The sequence below is a fragment of the Canis lupus genome, chromosome 8 (genome assembly GCF_011100685.1).
Source record: "Canis lupus familiaris isolate Mischka breed German Shepherd chromosome 8, alternate assembly UU_Cfam_GSD_1.0, whole genome shotgun sequence".
In the NCBI taxonomy this organism is placed as follows: domain Eukaryota; kingdom Metazoa; phylum Chordata; class Mammalia; order Carnivora; family Canidae; genus Canis; species Canis lupus.
In genome coordinates this window covers 57,693,181-57,713,409 of record NC_049229.1, presented here as the reverse complement: position 1 = coordinate 57,713,409, position 20,229 = coordinate 57,693,181, and the positions used below count along the sequence as shown (strand labels likewise).

Below are 20,229 nucleotides of genomic sequence, written 5' to 3'. Positions count from 1 at the left end.
TTTCATTCTTAACTGAGTTAGAGAAACTTTCCATTTCAATAGTTTTTGGATTTTGGAATTGGGATTGAGAAATTTTGATCTGTATTTCTATGACCCCATGATGAAATCCCGTTTTGGGGGGAAGTTCAGGCAGATTCCATTTTTTAAAGAACATTTATGAAATGCCTAGATATCTGTGTTGTATAAACATGAAACAAAAAAGAAAAAAATAATGGGATTTCATCAAAACTTTAAAATGCTGTGTATAAAAAGTTCCTATCAAGAGAGTAAAAAGACATAGAATGGGAAAAATATTTGCAAGTGATTTATGTAATACGAGTGTAGTGAGCATGTGTGAGTTTGTGTACCTTTACTCTTTCTTTTGACTACATGATAAAAAATTATTTCCACACAATTTCAAGGGACTGAAGAAGATACTGACTTTGTTCTCATCCTCTGAATAGTAGGCATGTGTACTCTTTACATATTTAGAGAGGAAGATAGTAGACCGAGTACCTTTCTAAAATTCGGATCCAAGAAAGTTCTATTATCCTGAAGTTGTCTGTTTCACCTGCTTCTACTACCGAGTTTTCTAATATTTCTAGCTATTCAACTTTTAAATATAATTTCTGAGTTATCTGCTATCAAGAATTTTTTCTTTTAATTATCTTATCTCAACAATTTCCCTTTACTCATTGGATCTATAACTTTTAGAATGCACACAAAACTTTTTCATGCTGCTCTTGCTCATTAGCTTATGTTGTTTATAAAGCTCCCTTCATTTTAATAACATTTGGCAGAGCTTGCAGGGAAGATTCAGTATATGTAAGAAAGACCAGTATCCAAAGTACAATGAGACAAAATACATCAATGTCCTGTTATTAGTGTCTAGATCATGAGTCAGTGCTCACGTTGATTTGATGACAGCAGTGTGAATTTTCTTTTTTCTGAGGCGGCATTTATCTCACAAAAACCCAGTTGAAGCCAGGTCATAATTTTGGTCAATTTTCCTTTTTTTCCTACTTCTAGTTACCTTAAATCAGCAAAAAGTTTTCATAGTTCTGGCAATAGTTTTTTCTATATGTTAGTTCAATATAGTTGGTATTTTCATCTTATTTCTTTGTCCTATGTAGAGGCCACGTTTTTATTTTTTATTTATTTTTTATTTTTTAAAGATTTTATTTATTTATTCATGATAGAGAAAAAGGCAAGAGACACAGGCAGAGGCAGAAGCAGGCCCCATGCAGGAAGCTGGATGTGGGACTGGATCCCAGGATCCATCACACCCTGGGCTGAAGGCAGGCGCCAAACTGTTGAGCCACCTAGGGATCCCCAAGGCCATGTTTTAGAATTTAAGCTAGATCTGTATTAATCCAAACACATTTTGAATGTGCAAATATTAGATTTTGAGTGGATTTTATCTTAAATTGTTTAATTAAATTAGAATAACAAAATTTTACAAAGCATATTTTTGAAGACTCATCATAGTTAAGAGAATGTGCTTCAAATTTTAAAGGCTTGGATTAAATTTCATTTTTATCAATTAATTTACATATTAATTTATGGTATGTGACTTTGAACAAGTTACTTTAAAATTTGTTATTATTCTTGTCATCGGCAGTAATGTCACTTTAACTATTGGCAATTTCAGATTTTAAAATTTTATAAGTACAGAAATAAATGAAAATGGAAATTCTCATGGGTTCTTTTTAAGAGGTTATTATCCATCATCAGAGAGATAAGGAAGCAATTTGATGAGGCATATGCCAAGGCAATTCCTTCTGAAAATGTTGAAACTGTCAATGTGTTAAATTTTAAAGAAATTTTCACCTTTTTAGAGAAATATAACATATGATTACTGAATATCTATAGGTACCTGTATTGATTTGGTTTCATTTTGCTTTCTGGGATCCAGAAGCTTGTATCACCTTACTTGCACTTTCTAGTGAAGAGTTGGGGAAAAGAAACTGAGGGTGAAAAATAAGAATGGTTTATAAAGAATCTGCATTCTGAGAATCAATCCTTTTTGCACATGAAGTAGAAGACCACATGCTGCCATTTCCAAACGAATTTTATAGATTCTTCTCTTGAGAGCACATCCTTGAAACATAGCCTGGAAAATTGATCTTTTTTTATTTCATTTTTTCATTTCTGAAACCTATATAAAAGGACAAAAAAAAGTTGCCCAAAAGTTATATGTTAACTGATCAAATTATCATAAGATGGGCTACTGATAATATCTCTATATTGTCTCAAGTCTTAGGATTCAAAAATTCCAATAGAAATAAAGCATGAAAGCTTTTACTAATATTCAGAAAAATCTCAATTCAAAATTAAAATTTCTGTCCTAACACACCTCCAGTTTCTTAAAGGGAGACTTTTATTCTTCTCCAAAACAAGCAAGTTATTTTGCAAGTTATTTTCATGGCCAATGTCCATTCTCGGTATCTTTTGGTGTTCACATGAACTTGATGTTTTCCATCTCTTAAAATATCTAAATAAGAGAAAGAAATTGCCAGTTAAATACACAGACAAATCTTGAAGTCTACCTTCCACTTTTTGGACACATACCTGTCATCAGAGCTTTCCAAATCACCCTTTCACCTGCATGCACACTCTACACATTCATCAAACTCATTTCTTGAAACGTTCTTGATAGTATTCATTCTACTTTAAACCACCTGTCAAAACAACCCTTTAATTAGGTTAAGCTGTCTGGCTTTGTGAAAAGGTTTACTGTACTCAGTTGTCCCTGCCATAAAATTAATAGTTTGACCAACTTCTAAGGAGACAGATTTTGCACTCGTGAAAGTCAAATTAAATCCACCTTTGCCAAACGGGGAAAAATTGGTGTGTCTGAAACTTTGAAAGCAGCACTTCATTTATTATAATCTTTCGAGTGCCAAAGTACAAATTAGGTAGAACTGCAGCTGTAAGAAAGCCCAAGTTATAGCACATTGCTCTTATGACCCTTTTAGGAGGTAGCACACCTACAAGATAATGAACAGAGAGAATGACTGTACCAGAGTCAGCACTGCCAAATTTCTGACCAAATTTGCAATAAGCAACCAATCATTCAGTAAATTAATATTCCACAGACTCAAATATTACGTAGGCTAGTCACTGCACATCATTTCTAGACCACAATTTTGATATTTTCCAGGAACAAGGTTCATTTTATTATTAAAACTCAGGAGAATAGGATTCATTTTTAAAATGCTTTATAATTTCATTCAGGTCTTACTAAAACTGCTTTTAGACCCACATTCTTTCAGTTGAAGTAGCAAAGGAAGTAATATTTAAGTCTGCTTAATCCTGAAAACAAAGTGATTTGGAATTTGGGGTTGGGATTTTGTTTTTCCCTCAACATAGTGCGTACATGGGTCTTCTATTGACTCGGAGATAAAGATGATTCATGATTCCAATTATTATTTAAGGTGTGTAAAGTCTTAAGGTCTCTAAGGCAGGACTCAAAGTGGACAGTAGATTTAACTAAGACAAAGTGCTCTGGTATTTTTCACAGAGTCAAAAGGAGTTATTAGAAAAGTTGCAAAAGCACTTTGTTTTACTTTAAAACATAGGAGGATAAGAATTAATTTAAGACAAATATTGGTTGATTGATTATCTTCCTTTAATCCTGTATTTTAATTCAGTAAGTGTATATTATTGAAAGTTCACACGATGATTATCTTCAACTATAGCTTTATAGAGTTTGCTAGAAGTATAGAAATCTGGTGTCTTGCTTCTTTCTTAGTAGTACTAGATGTGTGGTTGTAAGGCAGTCACATAACTGAGAAGAGTTAGGTCATTGCTCTCAGTATTACCTACAAGTGTGATTCTAAAACACTAGTGTTCAAAAATGTTTTGATATTTCTTCATATTCCTAATACTTCTTAATTGAAACCTTTTTTATAACAATATTTTAGGGTGCCTGGGTGGCTTAGCTGGTTAAGCATCCAACTCTTGGTTTTGGCTCAGGTCATGATCTCAGGGTCATGAGGTTGAGCCCCACGTCAGGTTCCACATTGGACATGGAGCCTGCTTAGTATTCTTTCACTGATCTCTCTCTTTCTCTGGAAAATAAATAAATAAATAAATAAACAAACAAACAACTACAGGTTGCTCTTGAACAACATCTTTGAACTGTGTAGATCCACTTACATATGGATTTTTTTTCTTTTTATAAATATAGGATAGTGCCGTAAATTTATTTTCTATTCCTTACCTTAATTATTTTCTTAACATTTTCTTTTCTCTAGTTTACTTTATTTTAAGAATGCGGTATATAATACATATAACATACAAAATATGTGTGACTCGACTGTTTAGATTATTGATAAGGCTTCCAGTCAACAGTAGGCTATTAGTAGTTAAGTTTTTGGGGGAGTCAAAAGCTACACATGAATTTCTGACTGCACCAGAAGGTTAGTGTTCCTAACTCCCACGTGGTTCATGGTCCAATTCTAAATATAGAAAATGAAAAATAATTTTTTTATGTTTTCTCACAATTAAGTTTTTCATTGTGTTTTCGAAATACTCAAATATAGAAAGCTAAGAACATGAGTTATTTTTAGACAACCTTTATTAATAAAATTTAATGAGATGCCTATATTTTATGTCTCCACTAATTTTAATAGTATTTTCACCTGGCTATGAAAAAGAGCCTCAGATATCCTCTATTATAAATTTGCATTCAGAACCTACAAATTGAGAAAGATCCAGAAATTCCATGAGAAATATGGCCACATTTAATGGAAAATTCAAAGTGATATGCAATTCTTGGTAAAGTTTAAAACAGAACAAGTTTTCTTTGATTTATATAATATTTGCATTTCTTGGCTATTCAGTTTGCTTTAAAGCTATCCCAAAAACCTGTTTTGAATTTATATGTAAAATGGAGTTTTAGTCTTTAGGTTTAGGTATAAATACGCACTTTGGATGCATGGAAGATATTTAGAACTCTGCAGGCTATGGATAATATTTTTTTGCAGAACAATCCTGATCATTGCAGGATGTCTAACCTTCCTGGCCCCATTCACAAAACTCTAGTAGTGACTACCCCCCAAATGTTATGATAACTAAAAATAACCTCCATAAATTTTCAAAATGTGCCCTGGAGGGTGGTACTATCCCCACTGAGACCCATTGATTTAAGGCTTTGCATACAGAAGTACCTAAAGTAAATTTCACAGCTTGAATGGTATAATTATGTAAGCCAATAAATTCCTCTCTTATTTTTTAGCAGTGTACATTAGACTGGTGATTCATTTTTAAAAAATATCAATTTAATTAAAATAAAGCATAAATAAGTTTGCATTTTTACTCATTCTATGAGAATATGGGAAAAATAGGAGCAGTATATGGGCAATGTGGAATTATTTCTTTCAATCTCATTATAAAATGTATGGATTTTAATAAAAATATTATGTATGTCTAACCTAGGAGGAAATCTGAACAGACCATGTGTGTCTAGCAACCAGATACACAGTAAGAGGAAAATACTCTCAGAAACTTATATTCTGGTTACAAAAGAGAACACATGTTTGAGCAGAAATTCATTTTCAAAGTCCCAGCAAAAGATTTAAGGAGCTCTGTGTAGTAGTCTGGAAATAAGAGGGCTGAGTCAAAGGTATGTATGTCTTTAGCAAATGCTTTCTCTAATTCAGATAGCTAACTGGACAGCATTCCTGGAAAAAAGGACATGATTTTATTTGTATTTTAGGAAAATATAGTAAAATACTTTTTAACAAACTAATCTTAAGATTTTATATCTGACATTAATTTTATGATTTTGTATTTTTTCTCTTTTAAAAAATATTTTATCTATTTATTTATGAGAGATACAGAGAGAGGCAGAGACATACGCAGAGGGAGAAGCAGGTTCCTCAAGGGGAGCCCAAAGTGGGACTCAATCCCATGACTCGTAATCACTCCCTGAAGGCCAATGCTAAACTGCTGAGCCACTCAGGCTTCCCTATGATTTTGTATTGAAAATATTTTGCAATATGCAGATAAATGAAATTTATATTTTCATTTTTATTTTTTTTTATAAATGTTATTCATTTATTTGAGAGAAAATGAAAACACTAGCGGTGCAGGGGGCAGGGAGGAGCAGCAGAGGGGAAGGAAGAAGCAGGCTCTGCACCGGAGTAGGGAGCCCAAGACAGAACTCAATTCCAGGATGCTGGGATCATGACCTTAGCTGAAGACAGACACTTAACCAACTGAGCCACCAGGTGCCCCAAGAAGCAAAACTTATTAAAATAGATTAGATGGTGCGTCAGCCCAGGGTGGCTCAGCGGTTTAGCACCGCCTTCAGCCCAAGGCCTGATTCTGGAGACCCGGGATCAAGTCCCAGGTCGGGTTCCCTGCATGGAGTCTGCTTCTCCCTCTGCCTCTCTCTCTCTCTCTCCCTTTCTCTCTCTCTCTGTCTCTCATGAATAAATAAATAAAATATTTAAAAAATAAAATAGATTAGAGTAGATGGATAGATGCACTTGTATGCATATATATACACACACATACATATCATGCATATGTAGTAAGAGATAGAATGGGAACAAATGAATTGATCATAGGTTACTTCAAAGCCCCAGAACGGTTTACCAAATTTTGATAACAGCATTTTTTAAGTGCCCATTGTTCTGTGCATTATTCCAAGCCCTTACATATGTTAATTAATATAATACTTATGTTATAAGACAGATACTATTATTTCAGTGTTCCCATTTCACAGATAGAGAAACTCCAAGGTAAAGACTTAAGTAGCAAGATTTGAATCCAAGCATCTTAGTGCCAAGGTATCCTCGTAAACATTATGTTCTCTGGCCTCCTTCTACTATTCTAGCGAACATCAGTTCTGAAAGCCATTCCATGTGTGCACTAAAAAACAGCATGAAACATAAGTTCAAGTTAAAGCCATTTTAGAGTAATCCTACTGTCTTAGAAACCTTAATACAATAATGTGCATTAGGGCTTGCTGGGACACACATCCCTAATTTCTTAGAACACTAACTCCTTTTATCATAAACCATTTTTGCAAAAAAATAAGTATTTTCATGACACGCTTTGAAAAATGCTGTACAATACTGTCCTTAACACATTTTTAAAAAGATTTTATTTTATTTACTCATAAAAGAGAGAGGCAGAGACATAGACAGAGGGAGAAGCGGGCTCCCTGCGGGGAGCCCAATGTGGGATTCTATCCCTGGACACCGGGATCATGATGTGAGCCAAAGGTAGATGCTCCATGGCTGACCCACCCAGGCATTCACTTAAATAACACATTTTAATAGATGATATTAGTAGGGAATATTAATTCCATATTTTTCACTCTTAAAATTTTATCAGTATTTTATCTTGCATTTTCAAGTACTTTGTACCAATTTTTGAAAAATATTAATTCATAGACTCCAGAATCTAAGAATGTTGATAGTATACATGTATATATTTTTAAATTGCAAAAATAGTTTTCTAATTATTGAAACTTTGAAAAGATAATCTTTTTGAATATAAAAATCATCAGAGGGCATACTCTGTGATTCTAGCATTTTCTTGGAGACCTATATGAAAAGGTATTTGTATTTTAAAAATATTCAATAAATCATTTGTGATGGCTTTAATAGAGATTAAATAAATGGATATAATTAGCCTGTTTTCCTTTAAGAAGAATCAGCTTTGAGCTTATAATATCTAAATTTGAAGTTAATGTATTCAAAAATCATAAGTACTCCACAATCTAGGAAATGCAATGAAATTTAATGATCTAGGATATATTTTGATAGATATACTTATGGCAAGAGAGAAAAAAAGAGAAAGAATACCAAATAATCCAGAAAAAGGGTGTTGTGTTCTCAGACTTAATACATTTTCCCATAAACTCCATATACTTTTATATCTTTGACATAAACTAAAAATGTTTAAAATTTTCTGCCTTTAATTTTGTGCTTACAAAACATAAGTTTTAACTTTCCAAAGACAGCTAGCTTTTCCTTAACAGTTTTTGGATATTTTTTAAAGCTCAAGTTAGAAATTTTAGATGACTTTTATTCAAATGAGCATATAGTATCAGTCATCCACAGAAATTTAAGTTTATTTAGCACTTTCTATGGACCTAAAACTGTGGTGGAGCCATGGGCTTCCAAAGTGTCAGGTAAAGGCCTTTTCCGTCTAGTGTCTATCTTGCCAGTTTCCTATATTTCATGGGAAGATAATTAAGAAGCACTCGTTTGAAACGCATTGAGATATTCCTATATGATGCTCTCAGCTCAAATCTTTAAGATTATAATAGCATCAGGAGTATATGGCCTTCTGATAATAAGAACTGACATTTTTAAAGTGTTTTCCTAAAACGAAATGACTTTATATCCTATCAAAATACCCAATTTTTCATCCTTTACAATCCTTTACAATGATTCTTGCTTTATAATAGAAAAAAAAAGATATGAAATTAACAAGTTTCAGCACAGATAAATTTCAGGAAATGGCCAAACATCAAAATATCCAAAAATAAACTTTGATTCATTCACTGCTTTGGAGATAACCTATGAGAACCTATCTATTTAACCTTCGATAGAGAAAAGATCGAGTACCTTGAACTGAGTTTTACAGTTCACCTCTAGCGTTTAGATGTCATGTAGAAACAGTTTTGAAATAGAAAACAATAACCATTCTCTGCTAAGAACGAACTTAACTGTTCTATAGGTCTGACAAATGCAATGTTAATGTGTTCAGTGTAACATTTGGGGTTTGCAACTGACAATGAACAAGAAAACCAGGTGCATCTGTAAAAGGACTTAATGTGAAAATCACTTCATTCTATTTAAGCTAATTTTGGCAGAAAGAGAATCTGACATCAGCACTGTGAACAATGAGGCAAAAGTTTCTTTCTATCACCTCTTTCAAGTCTTGGTTCAAACCCCAGTCAAATTCTTCCTTTTTATATGTCTCTTGTATGCAAATGCATTGAATAAGTACTACATTAGCTCTCTCTCCCTAATGTGTTATGACCTATTATTCTGTCAATTCCATGCATACAAATGCAAACTTAAATGACTTTTATCTTTCTTCCTGGTAATAGATTTGTTTTCCATTATTTTTTCCTAAGTACATAATAAATTACCAAAATTTCAGTCATTACCTTAACAATTTTTGCCATATCCACTTACTACTTTTTAAATAAAATCATATATTTCAAGCCTACTGGGGTGTGTGTGTGTGTGTGTGTGTGTGTGCATCTGTTTTAAAAAGGCATTTTTCTAAGGTTGCCTCATGTTTTATACACTGGCGACATATTGTCACAATAACAAAAAAAGATGTATATATAACCACGGAATTAAATGTTTGTCCAGATGCCACCTACACTTCTAAGTACCATAGGTGGTATCACACACTGGGAGCAACGATGGATAACACAGCATAGTCTTATTTACACAACAGTCATCTGAAGTCTATTCATGCTTATTTAAAGTCTATAAACTTCCACAATTAATTTCTTTAGGCTTTCTACCTAAAGAGAATTTAGCTTTGTTGTTTGTTTTTTATAAATAATGGAACGCTTCATGATTTTGCATGTCATCTTTGTGCAGGGGCCATACTAATCTTCTCTGTAGCTTTCCAGTTTTGGTACATGTGCTGCCAAAGCAAGCACTCACTTGTTCTAAAGTAAAATTATTATTTTTTTTTAATTTTTTTTTTATTTATGATAGTCACACAGAGAGAGAGAGAGAGAGAGAGAGAGAGAGAGGCAGAGACAGGCAGAGGGAGAAGCAGGCTCCATGCACCGGGAGCCCGACGTGGGATTTGATCCCGGGTCTCCAGGATCGCGCCTTGGGTCAAAGGCAGGCGCCAAACGGTTGCGCCACCCAGGGATCCCTAAAGTAAAATTATTTTATAAGATTCTTTTTATGGTAATGACAGCTATAATCCAAAATATAAAAGTTTGATATTTACCAGCTAAAATATACATTTATATGCATTTGCAGACTTTTCTTTTTTCATTAAAAATATACACATATATGTAATATAATACATAATATATATAATAATTAAAATATATAACATATAGTACATAATATAATATATATATTACATATAGTGTTCTGTACATCCATGTTCATAGCATTATCAGAATAGCCAAAAGATGTAAATAGCCTGAAATGTCTGCCACTGGATAAATGACTTAAAAAAATGTAGTATAGTCTCACAATGGAATATTATTCAGTCTTAAAAACGGAAAGACATGAGGCACCTGGGTAGTTGGTTAAGCAACCGACTCTTGGTGTTGGCACAGGTCATGATCTCAGGGTTTTGAGATCGAGCCACATATTGGGCTCTGAGCTGGACATGGAGCCTGCTTAAGATTGTCCCTTGCTCTCTCCCTTTGTCCCTCCCCATCCCACTCCACTGTCACTTTCTCTCTCTAAAAAGAAAAGAAGAGAGAAAAAAGGAAAGACATTCTGCTACATGCTATTTATGGTGAATCTTGAGGACATTATGCTAAGTGAAATAACACAGCCACAAAAAGACAAACACTATATGACTCAACTCAGCTGCAATATCTAAACTAGTCAAATTTACAGAGACAGAAAGTTGACCAGTGGTTACCAATGGCTACCAGGGAGGAATGGGGAGCTATTGTTTAATGGATACAGAGTTTTAGTTTGTGTTAATGAAAAGCTTTGCATTTAGATAGTGATAATTGTTGTACAACAATGTGAATGTACTTGATGCCACTAAACTATACACTTAAAATAGGTAAAATGGTAAATTTTAAGTTATATTTATTTTACTAAAATAAAAAAGTAAAATAATATATACTTTATATGCTCTTATATATGTATTTTATATGTGTATCCATATATAGCTTAATACTATGTTACATGTGCTGAGTGTCAAAGACCTTAAACTGACAGGTAATAAACTAACAATGAATATGTTACCTTTCACATCAACCTATAGCTTTTAATCACAGATTATTATGGCCTTTTTCATTTATCAAACATCATTGGTATATCCTTTCCTAACTTTCCCGAGAAATTTATTGAAGTAAAATCTATTTTGGAATTAGCACACTGTATAAAACTTTTGAACATTCTCAGAGTTTCTGATTAGAGGTAAATCAGCAGTAGAAAACATTATCTGTAACTAAATTCTTTTTCTTTTAGAAATATTTATTTTACAGAGAGAGCACAGGGGAGGGGTGGAGGGAGAGAGAGAGAGAAAGAGAGAGATAGAATCCCAAGCAGATTCCCCTCTGAGCACAGAGTCCAACCTGGGGTTGGATCTTATGACCCTGAAGATCTTAACCTGAGCTGAAACAAAGAGTTGGCTGCTTAACTGACTACACCCAGTATGCCCCGTTGCCCGAGTATGACTAAATTACTTAATAGTCTGTTGCTGAAGTCTTTGCATTCAGAGTTCTACACCCATCTATCAAAATCCCTCAAAGAACTTTGCCCTTGTGAAAATACCTTCTAGTACCTATTGAATTTAACTCTCCCAGAACCTGTTAAATACACTCCTAGACACTCGTGCTTCTTCAAAGCAGAGAGTACACATTCTGTGACAAGAAAACACATCCTTATTCTAGAATAAAAAACTACCTCTCCATAAGCTGACTTTCTTCTTACTGAGTTGCTGACCATTAGCTAGATTCATTGTATTCAGGCCCAGGGCTTTGTTTGCTTTACCTGAATCCATGTGTAGTGGACATAGGTTGTTTATTCTTTCTCAGCATTCATTTCCTCTTCTGAGAGTAGGATCCAGCTTTCCTTTTGGAAATCCAACCCCACGTTCTAACCCTCATTCATCTTCAGTCTATTTGGTTTGTGTGTGAAGATCTCATCCCAAAATTCTGGGGAGGAAGACAAAGGTAGTTAATGAGTATGCCCCATCCTTTTGTCCACTGCAGTTATTTTAGTAGACCAAATTAATTCCATAGATTAATTTAATTAATTTAATAAATTACTTCAATATAATCAAATCAAAGTAAATTTGTTGAACTAATTTAAAATAGAAATCATCTTCTTAATAGGTTTACTAAGCTGGTATACCTTAAGCCAAAATTGTTAGTTCCATATTAATACCTTTCCTAGTCAAAGCCTACCTGAGAATGAAGCCAGCAAGTATAAAAGCAAAGCCAGAAGACAGAAAAAGTTTCCAGATGATTTCCTTTCAGCACCTGGATCCACCTTCATCTTGACCTTAATGATCTTCTCTTGAACACTTCAACCACTTGAATCAATATATTCCTGCTGCTTTGGCTTAAACAAATTTGAGATGAGTTTATGTCCCTTGCCACAAAGCAAGTTCAATCGTATATTAGCACAGTGCTCCTCGAAAGTGTTCTATGTGATAACAAGGTGAATCAGAATCATCTGTACACCTAAAGCATGCAGATCTTTGTGCACCACCTTTGACTTACTGAATCAGAATTAATGGAAAAATGGTGCCTAGTAATATATATGTGCTATCATTCCAATGTGTAACCAGTCACTAATCTGGAATCTGTTCTTTACTTCCCATGTTCTTGAGGCATCAGGTTTTAAAAATCTACTTCCACATTTCCTTCAAATTAATTACACGATTATCTTATTTTTGTTTTTCCACCATTTTGAATGATAACCTGGCCTTGGCCTCTTCTATCCCTGTAGCAACTACCGTGCCCTTTTGTATTTAATCGCAGTTCAGGTCTTGATCTTGGCTTGGCCTAGAAATTTCCCCCAGGAATCTTTCTTAAAGAGAAAGACATTTAGTAATATTGAAACTTCATAAAAAAAAAAACAAAAAAAACAAAAACAGAATTTTAGAGGAGACTGATAGCAATTATTATTATCTGATATGGATTCTACAGTGCTTCCAAAGGACTACATGTAGGTATTCAGAAAATTTTTGTGTATGTGTGCTAGGACAGGGAAATGCCAATGTTGTTGAAAGACTTCTCAAATTGAAGCAGAAAAATATCACAAGCAAATTTAAGGGCTAATGCAATTTAAATCTACCACGGGCAATTTTGATGAACAGTAAGAGAGAGGAAGAAAGAAACACTGGAGTTTTGGGGGCTGTATTGAAAAAGCGGATGTAATTTAAAAACAAGAGGGTAGGCAATCTGGACAGTCAGGATTCAAACTTGCTATTAGCTCTACAATTCCACATCATGTCATTGTCGCCCAACACCTTTTCCCCGGCTGTGTGTTTGTACTGTAGATATTTCCCCCTGATTGCGCCCTGGTGGTCTGCTTGTTGGAAGTCTTTTTTGTTTCCATTCAGTATACTTTTTGACTTGCTTCCCACTTCCCTGGTTCGTTCATTCGCCCTAATTATGATTATCTGATAAAGAATGGAGGTGACACTTCCAAACCACGAGTCCAAACAGTCTCATTAGGCAGGAAACCCTGCCATTTATCTAATTTAAATAAAAAAGGTGTGTTTTACACAAAACAAACCTAAGCAGCCAGCCACAGAAATTCCTTTCATCGGATCTATTTACTTCTCTTTGGTATTCAGTATGATCTTTTAAGCAACAGGCAGTTATAATAAGAGTTCAATGGTTTCTCTAATTTTTCAAATGGAAGTCAGATTTAGAAGGTGTTTGGTTTTTGCAGACCTGTTAAATTCCTAGGCTTACACATTTCAATAGTTAATCATGAAGTAGCTAAAAAATGTGCTCCTTTTTGGAAGTAGTAAATAAATACAGAGGTTGTTTTGTTATTTAAAAACTTAAAAAATGCAGCATGGAAAGCAGCTCATGAATTTAATTCTATGGCATCATTTTTAGAAAAGACAGGTTGATAATTGAATGGTGTTGTCAAGAGAGATAGAATATAGAGTAGTTATGAATGTATTTTGTCAAGTGAACATTCACTGTTGATGTAAAAAGCTAAGACTGATTGAGCTTGAAAGAGAACAGTGAAAACAGCCGGGATCCCTAATAATCTGGAGCATTTAGACTCAAACTCTTTCATTCTGTCTCCCAGATATCTGTATGTTGAGGAATGCAGTGATAGTGATTGCTTCTCCACCCAGGACTAACTGTTGGGTATCAGTGACCAACTCTGTTCTACGATGGTAGTGAGGCAAATGTTCCCCATTAAATTATCTGAATCCTAGAATTATTAAAAAAGAGATCTCTCCCCTCTGATTTCATAGGCTTTTCCCAAATAGAGAAACTATAGATAGTTGTACTTTGATGTTCCAAATTGCATATTTACCATGTTTCATCAGGGATAAATCCTACTTGAGTATATGAACACACTGAACCATAAATGAAGACCACACGTTTTTTAATACTTTCTGATGTGATAATACATAGGACTTGGCTCATCATTTAGCAATGTCATTCTTTGCTTTTAATGATAAGGCAGCCAGAGTGGTCAGATAGTCTCACTAAAACAATCTCATCAACTCTGTTTAGGTTCACATAAGCAGGATGTCAACCTGCTGGCACTCTTGGTAGCACAGCTTTTATATGATGATGGACCTGGACAGTTTAATTTCACATGCGCTTCCATATTTGGCTCTTCACCATTTGTGTTATGTTGGTCTTTCTTCTCATTTCCAACTGAATTTCTGATTTAGAGAGGGATGAGTCTCGTTTCACTAATCTTTCCCACACAGAGACATATACAGTTACAGTCTCTCAGTAATTTTTTCCTGCAGCTCTTAAACTTTTTTGTTTTGTCTCTCCTACTTTCCTGTCATTAAGAACTGGGCTGTTGGTCTTATTTCTCCTTACGTAAACCGACCTTATAATATCCTTTAACAATAAAAGGGAAGTTAAGGTCAGCAAGAGATCATTCCCTAAGAAAGAAAAGGTAATTTGGTTGAGTATTATACTTAAGGATTGAAAATGGAAGAATTGCAAGTATATGATATTTCTTTTGGGGGGGGAGGGTTGTGATCCATGTTGCTTCATTTCTAATAAAGAAGAGTAGACTCCTGTTATCTTGGTGGGTTTTCCGCAACTGCGGCAAGACAGAGAGAGAAACCAATGAGAGAGACTGAACTTGCATGTACTGATTCCTTTAGCTTACATAAAAGGTTTAGACCCATGTCTTGGTTTCTAGAAACTAACCACAAATTCAAAAGAAAATAACAATCTTGTCTCCAAGTAAAGCTCATACACCATTATCTCAACAACTGTTTCCAAAACTAAAGTCTGAATGTGAAGTTAAGATCTGAAGTTGGTTTAGTCACAATAAAGCAGAATGATCTCAAGTTTGGTCTCTTGTAGCCAAATCTTAAAGTGACCAAAATTAATAAGACCAGTAATGAGACTTAGCAACAACATGTACTTCCTGATATGATGCAGTGAAAAGGGTATTATGCCTTTTTGGTCCTCTTGCCAAAAATGTGAACCTTAATTTGATTGTGAGGAAACATCAGACAAACCCAAAAGAAGAGACAGTCTACAAAGTAAATGTGCAGTCTTCTTCAAAGGCTTGAGGTCATGAAAGACAAAGAACCATATCAATCTGCAGTGGATTAAGGAGACATGATGGTTGATTGCAATATGGGATTATGGATTGAATCTTGCACCAGAAAAGAATACATTAGTTGGACAATTGGTGCAGGTCTGTTGATTTGTGCAGGTCTGTTGATTACTTAATAGTACTATGCCTTCGTGAATTTCCTAATTTGGATTATTATAAAACTGCAATAAGGGGGCACCTGGGTGATACTTAACCTGATCCTGATCCTTGGGTCCTTTAGGGTCAAGCTCCTGCTTCTCCCTCCCTCTCTATCCTCTCCCCACTGTTTGTGCTCTCTCTCTCTCTCTCTCTCTCGTTTGCTCTCTTTCTCTCTCATATAAATAAATAAAATATTTTTAAAAACTGTAGTTATATAAAGATGTCATCATTTTTGAAAGCTGGAGAGATGGTATATGAGAATTAGTTATACTATTGTTGCCACTTTTTAAAATTTGACATTATTTCAAAATGAAAGTTAAAAAACTTTATGAAAATATTAGCGGTCACACTTGATCACATGAAACCAGATTCCATAGCCGAGTTGGAAAATAATTTGTGTAGTTTAATCAAATATTCTAGTAAATAGGATTATAGCATTAAATATAATTCAACAGGTGTATATTCAGTTGTTCTACATATGCACTTGTTCTACACAATGCACAGCAAAAGTCAAATTTGTGAAGACAGTTTTGCTTTTAGTAGTACACAAATAATATCAAAACCTAAAGCATTTCTTAAAAAAAAAAAAAAAAAAGATGGAAAATAGGGTGCCTGAGAGGCTCAGTCAGTTGAGCATCTGACTCTTGGTTTTGGTTCAGGCCATGATCTCAGGGTCATGAGATGAAATCCAGCATTGGGCTCAAGCAGAGTCTGCTTGAAGATTCTCTCCATCTTTCCCTTCTCCGACTTATTCTCTCTTTCCCTCTCTCTCTCTCTGTAAAATAATTAAATGAATCTTTAAAAAATAAAATTAATTCTGGAATGCACTAGTGTTCTAATAGCCCAGTGACATGAAAATGATAAAAAAAATATTTATGCCCTGTCATAGTTGAAGATACATAAGTTCTTTCACACATTGTGCTTATTCAAATGCATAAATTACCCAACGATCAGATTCTCTGCTGTGAGAATTGTATGATTAGTCACTTAGAAGATCATATGAGAGTATTGCATATTCCACATTTAAATAAGTATATAATTGACCCCTTTGCATCCTTATAATGCACTGAAAATTTCTTTTCATAACAATAATTCTGATAAATTATAAAATTCTGAAGTGATTCCTGACATACTCGGAAAAATATAAATTATGCCATGTAATGTTAGTGTTGTGGTCTTTCAAACATATTTTCCATCCTTGATTTTTAAAGATTTATTTGAGAAAGAGAGAGCAAGAGAGCATGCACATACACGTGAGCATGTGGGGGAAGGGGCAGAGGGATAGGATCTCACTGTAACCACTCTATCTAGTCTACCACACTATTTCAATAAATATGCAAATAAACAATTTCACTTGTAAATCCAAGATTAGGATAGGCTATTCAGAACCAGTCACGTGAGATACGTGAAATGGTAAAAATTTGACTGTGACCTAACCTGATTTCATGGGATATTGTTGACTCAATTGTAGATGGGTTTCGACATTGCTATTATGGCATTGAACCATTGGAGTCCAGTTTTAATCAGCAACAATAATAACAGAAAATACCATGCTCCCATGAGTTCTTAATGGCCATGATCTAAAACGAGTTCGATTCATTTAAAAAATGAAACCCCCCAAATTCTCTCATGGCCCACAAACTGTGAATATTTTCCACAGAGATTCAAGGAATGTTCATCTATGTTCTTCTAATGAGATCTTTAAGACAACAGCAGGAACATCAGAATCCTTTAAATGCTGGCATTAGCAAGGCCATGTAACATTCCAAGTGGGTTGTCATGGGAAGGTTTTATCCCATAAGTTGCTCAGATCACACCTCTTCTATTTGTGTCCCTGTTGTCTGCCTTAGAAACCAGTGCCTGTAAAATGAAAGATTAATGGGATCGTCTTCAGCCCTGCTTTAGGCCATTACATTTATCCCTCATCATTCTGCTTCCCCAGCCCTGACATTTAGCCTCTCCTTATACTGCTGTCTGATATTACAAATTGTGCTGGGTAATTTCCCCCAGCCAAAATAGGAGATTTAGAAGCACCAGGGAGTTCTGGAAATCTATCCTGCCCATCACAAAATGCTTCCTGTCCTGGCTTAACACAAGGGAGAGAAGAAATGAGTCTACACCCTGGAGGGGGTGGGGCCACTAAAAATAATAGAATCATAAGAGCCACAGAAGGGGGAAAAAAGTGGGTTTTTTTGTAAGAATTATTATCTTGACACTCTATAAGTAATAAAAGTTGGGAAATCTCTTAAACATTACTTTACCTACCTACCTTAATATGACAAGATTAGTTTCAGCAGAATTATTTCCTGAAAAAAAAAAAAAAAGATTTTAGCTAGTAATTGATACTCCTAACCTTGGTAGTAAAGACATTTTTGTTTTTGTTTTCATTTTTTAAAAAAAAGAAAAAAGGAAATGAGGATGTATGGGGGAATAGCTAACTTGAGTCACTGCAATGCATGCATTGTACGCTTCTTATGTACAGGAACCTTCAGGCTCCTGTATCTCAATCGAATGCCAGAGGAAAGGGATTTATATGAAAGATTGGTTACGTGCCTATGAGAACTGCTTATTTTGCTTGAATCAAACAAAATAAGAAAGGTTCTACTCAGGTTTTATTCCATACCCCACCCTAGTTGCCCTACCAACCTATCCATATATTTGAGATCTAAGCTAATTGGTAACTTGGAAGAATTATAAACTTTTTTTTTAACACAAAAAAAAATTCTTTTAAATTCTGGATTGTAGTAAATTGTCCAACTCATTTCTGCAAGCAGGTATACAAGTAGAAAGAACAGGGAGCAGGGGATGATTCAGAATGGTGCCTATTGCCAAATTCCTACCTTGGTTTGATTGAGTGAAATCAAGTGCAGTGATGGGTGGCCTGACTTAAACAATCTCTTCATGAGGCACTTGGCTAGCTCAGTTGGTGTAGCATCTGATTCTAGCTCAGGTGATGATCTCACAGTTGTTAGATGGAGCCCCATGTCAGGTTCCACACTGGGTGTAGAACCTGCTTAAGATTCTTTCTCTCCTTCTGCCCCTCCTCACCCCACTCTCTTTCTCTCCCTCTGTAAAAAACAATAATAAATAAATAAATAAATAAATAAATAAATAAATAAATAAATAAAAAAAAAAGAATCTTTTCACAACTTCTGAATGAAATTTCCACTAGAAACAAGGCCAGGACTATTGAAACAACTATTTACTCAATATGGCTACCCTCCAATGGCACTCTCCTCTCTCCTCCCATATGGCAGGTATACAAAGTGAGTTCTTAGCTTCTGAAGTGTTTGCCAGCAGGATGGAGCCTTACAATATTAAGAGGTTGGCCAAACTTATAGCTACATCAGAAAAAAAAGAAGAAAGAAAAGAAGCCTCAAAGAGGTTAACAACGCTTTTCCAAGGCTACACAGTTAACAAGTAACATCCTATAAGAAGTCATGTAAGCTGGAACTCTCAAGGTTTTAAAAGCAATTTCAGGGTTCTTTGATGCCCCCTCCTCTTCTCCATCTCAAATTCAGAGTCCTTATGCTTTCTTTTTTTTTTTTAATTTATTTTTTTATTGGTGTTCAATTTACTATCATACAGAATAACACCCAGTGCCCGTCACCCATTCACTCCCACCCCCCGCCCTCCTCCCCTTCTACCACCCCTAGTTCGTTTCCCAGAGTTAGCAGTCTTTATGTTCTGTCTCCCTTTCTGATATTTCCCACACATTTCTTCTCCCTTCCCTTATTTTCCCTTTCACTATTATTTATATTCCCCAAATGCTTTCATTAGGATGCATCTCATGGAAGAGAAATCCGGAGCAGGCTATGTGGGCAGTCCTGATTTTCTTCTTGGTTCTATCAGCCGCACTCCCTGACTTCAGGTTTCCGGGCATGCAGTAATAGAAAATTACGTGTCTTGTCACATCCAGAGTATGTCTGGCATAGACTACTGACTCTGTGTCTCTCTCTCACTCTCGCTCTTGCTCCTTCTCTCAATTAATTACCTGCTTTATTCTAGCATCCCATAGACACAGTGTTGACTACAGTTTGCTTAGAGGTCAACTTGTTTAGTAAATCTCGGTCTGAATGCTTGAGACATAGATACTATACTACCCACTGGAATTTGGAGCCTAGAGGACATAAGATCTATCCTCTCAGTTCTGACACTTCATCAGTTTTGGGAAAATCACTGGACAAAGACTCTCTCCTTGACCAAACTTTTGCCAGGTTCTTTGAGGCTCTCCTTCTGGCTAGGCCTCAATTAGGGGTTCTGTGTTCTTTCTTGAGGATTCAGTTTTAGCCAAGAATCCTGCATAGCTAGCAATATCTGATCACCCTCAATATCTCACCAAATTCCTCATCTCCCCACTTTGGTATCTGTTCACACTGACCTACCTTCAGCAATTATCTTAAAACAGCTTCACCAAAATCTTCCCTTACCCTGAAGATTTCCTCCTAATAATTCTGAACTCACTGACACCCCCCAAACGACCCCCCCCTTAACTCCTTGACAATAATTCCCACTGGTTCATGCTGTGTTTGGAATTTAACCCATTAATACTGATGTCTGTTTTTCCTTATTACAGTAGCTTTAAAAAATAATAAATTTTATCTCCACTGCTTTAACTTCT

The 20,229-nt window shown here is 35.1% G+C and overlaps 1 long non-coding RNA gene and 1 other non-coding gene across 2 annotated transcripts; both read right to left on the bottom strand.

The window, feature by feature from the left end:
* Nucleotides 1–2,029: 2,029 nt before the first annotated feature.
* LOC102154396 lies at nucleotides 2,030–18,585 on the bottom strand. Its single transcript, XR_005363644.1, has 5 exons — nucleotides 18,449–18,585; nucleotides 17,878–17,914; nucleotides 11,670–11,833; nucleotides 2,336–2,473; nucleotides 2,030–2,137 (listed from the first exon to the last, which is right to left on the bottom strand). It is a non-coding gene; the product is annotated as an uncharacterized LOC102154396 (long non-coding RNA).
* On the bottom strand, nucleotides 9,522–9,628 carry LOC119873176. Its single transcript, XR_005363837.1, has one exon. It is a non-coding gene; the product is annotated as a U6 spliceosomal RNA (small nuclear RNA).
* Nucleotides 18,586–20,229: the final 1,644 nt, after the last annotated feature.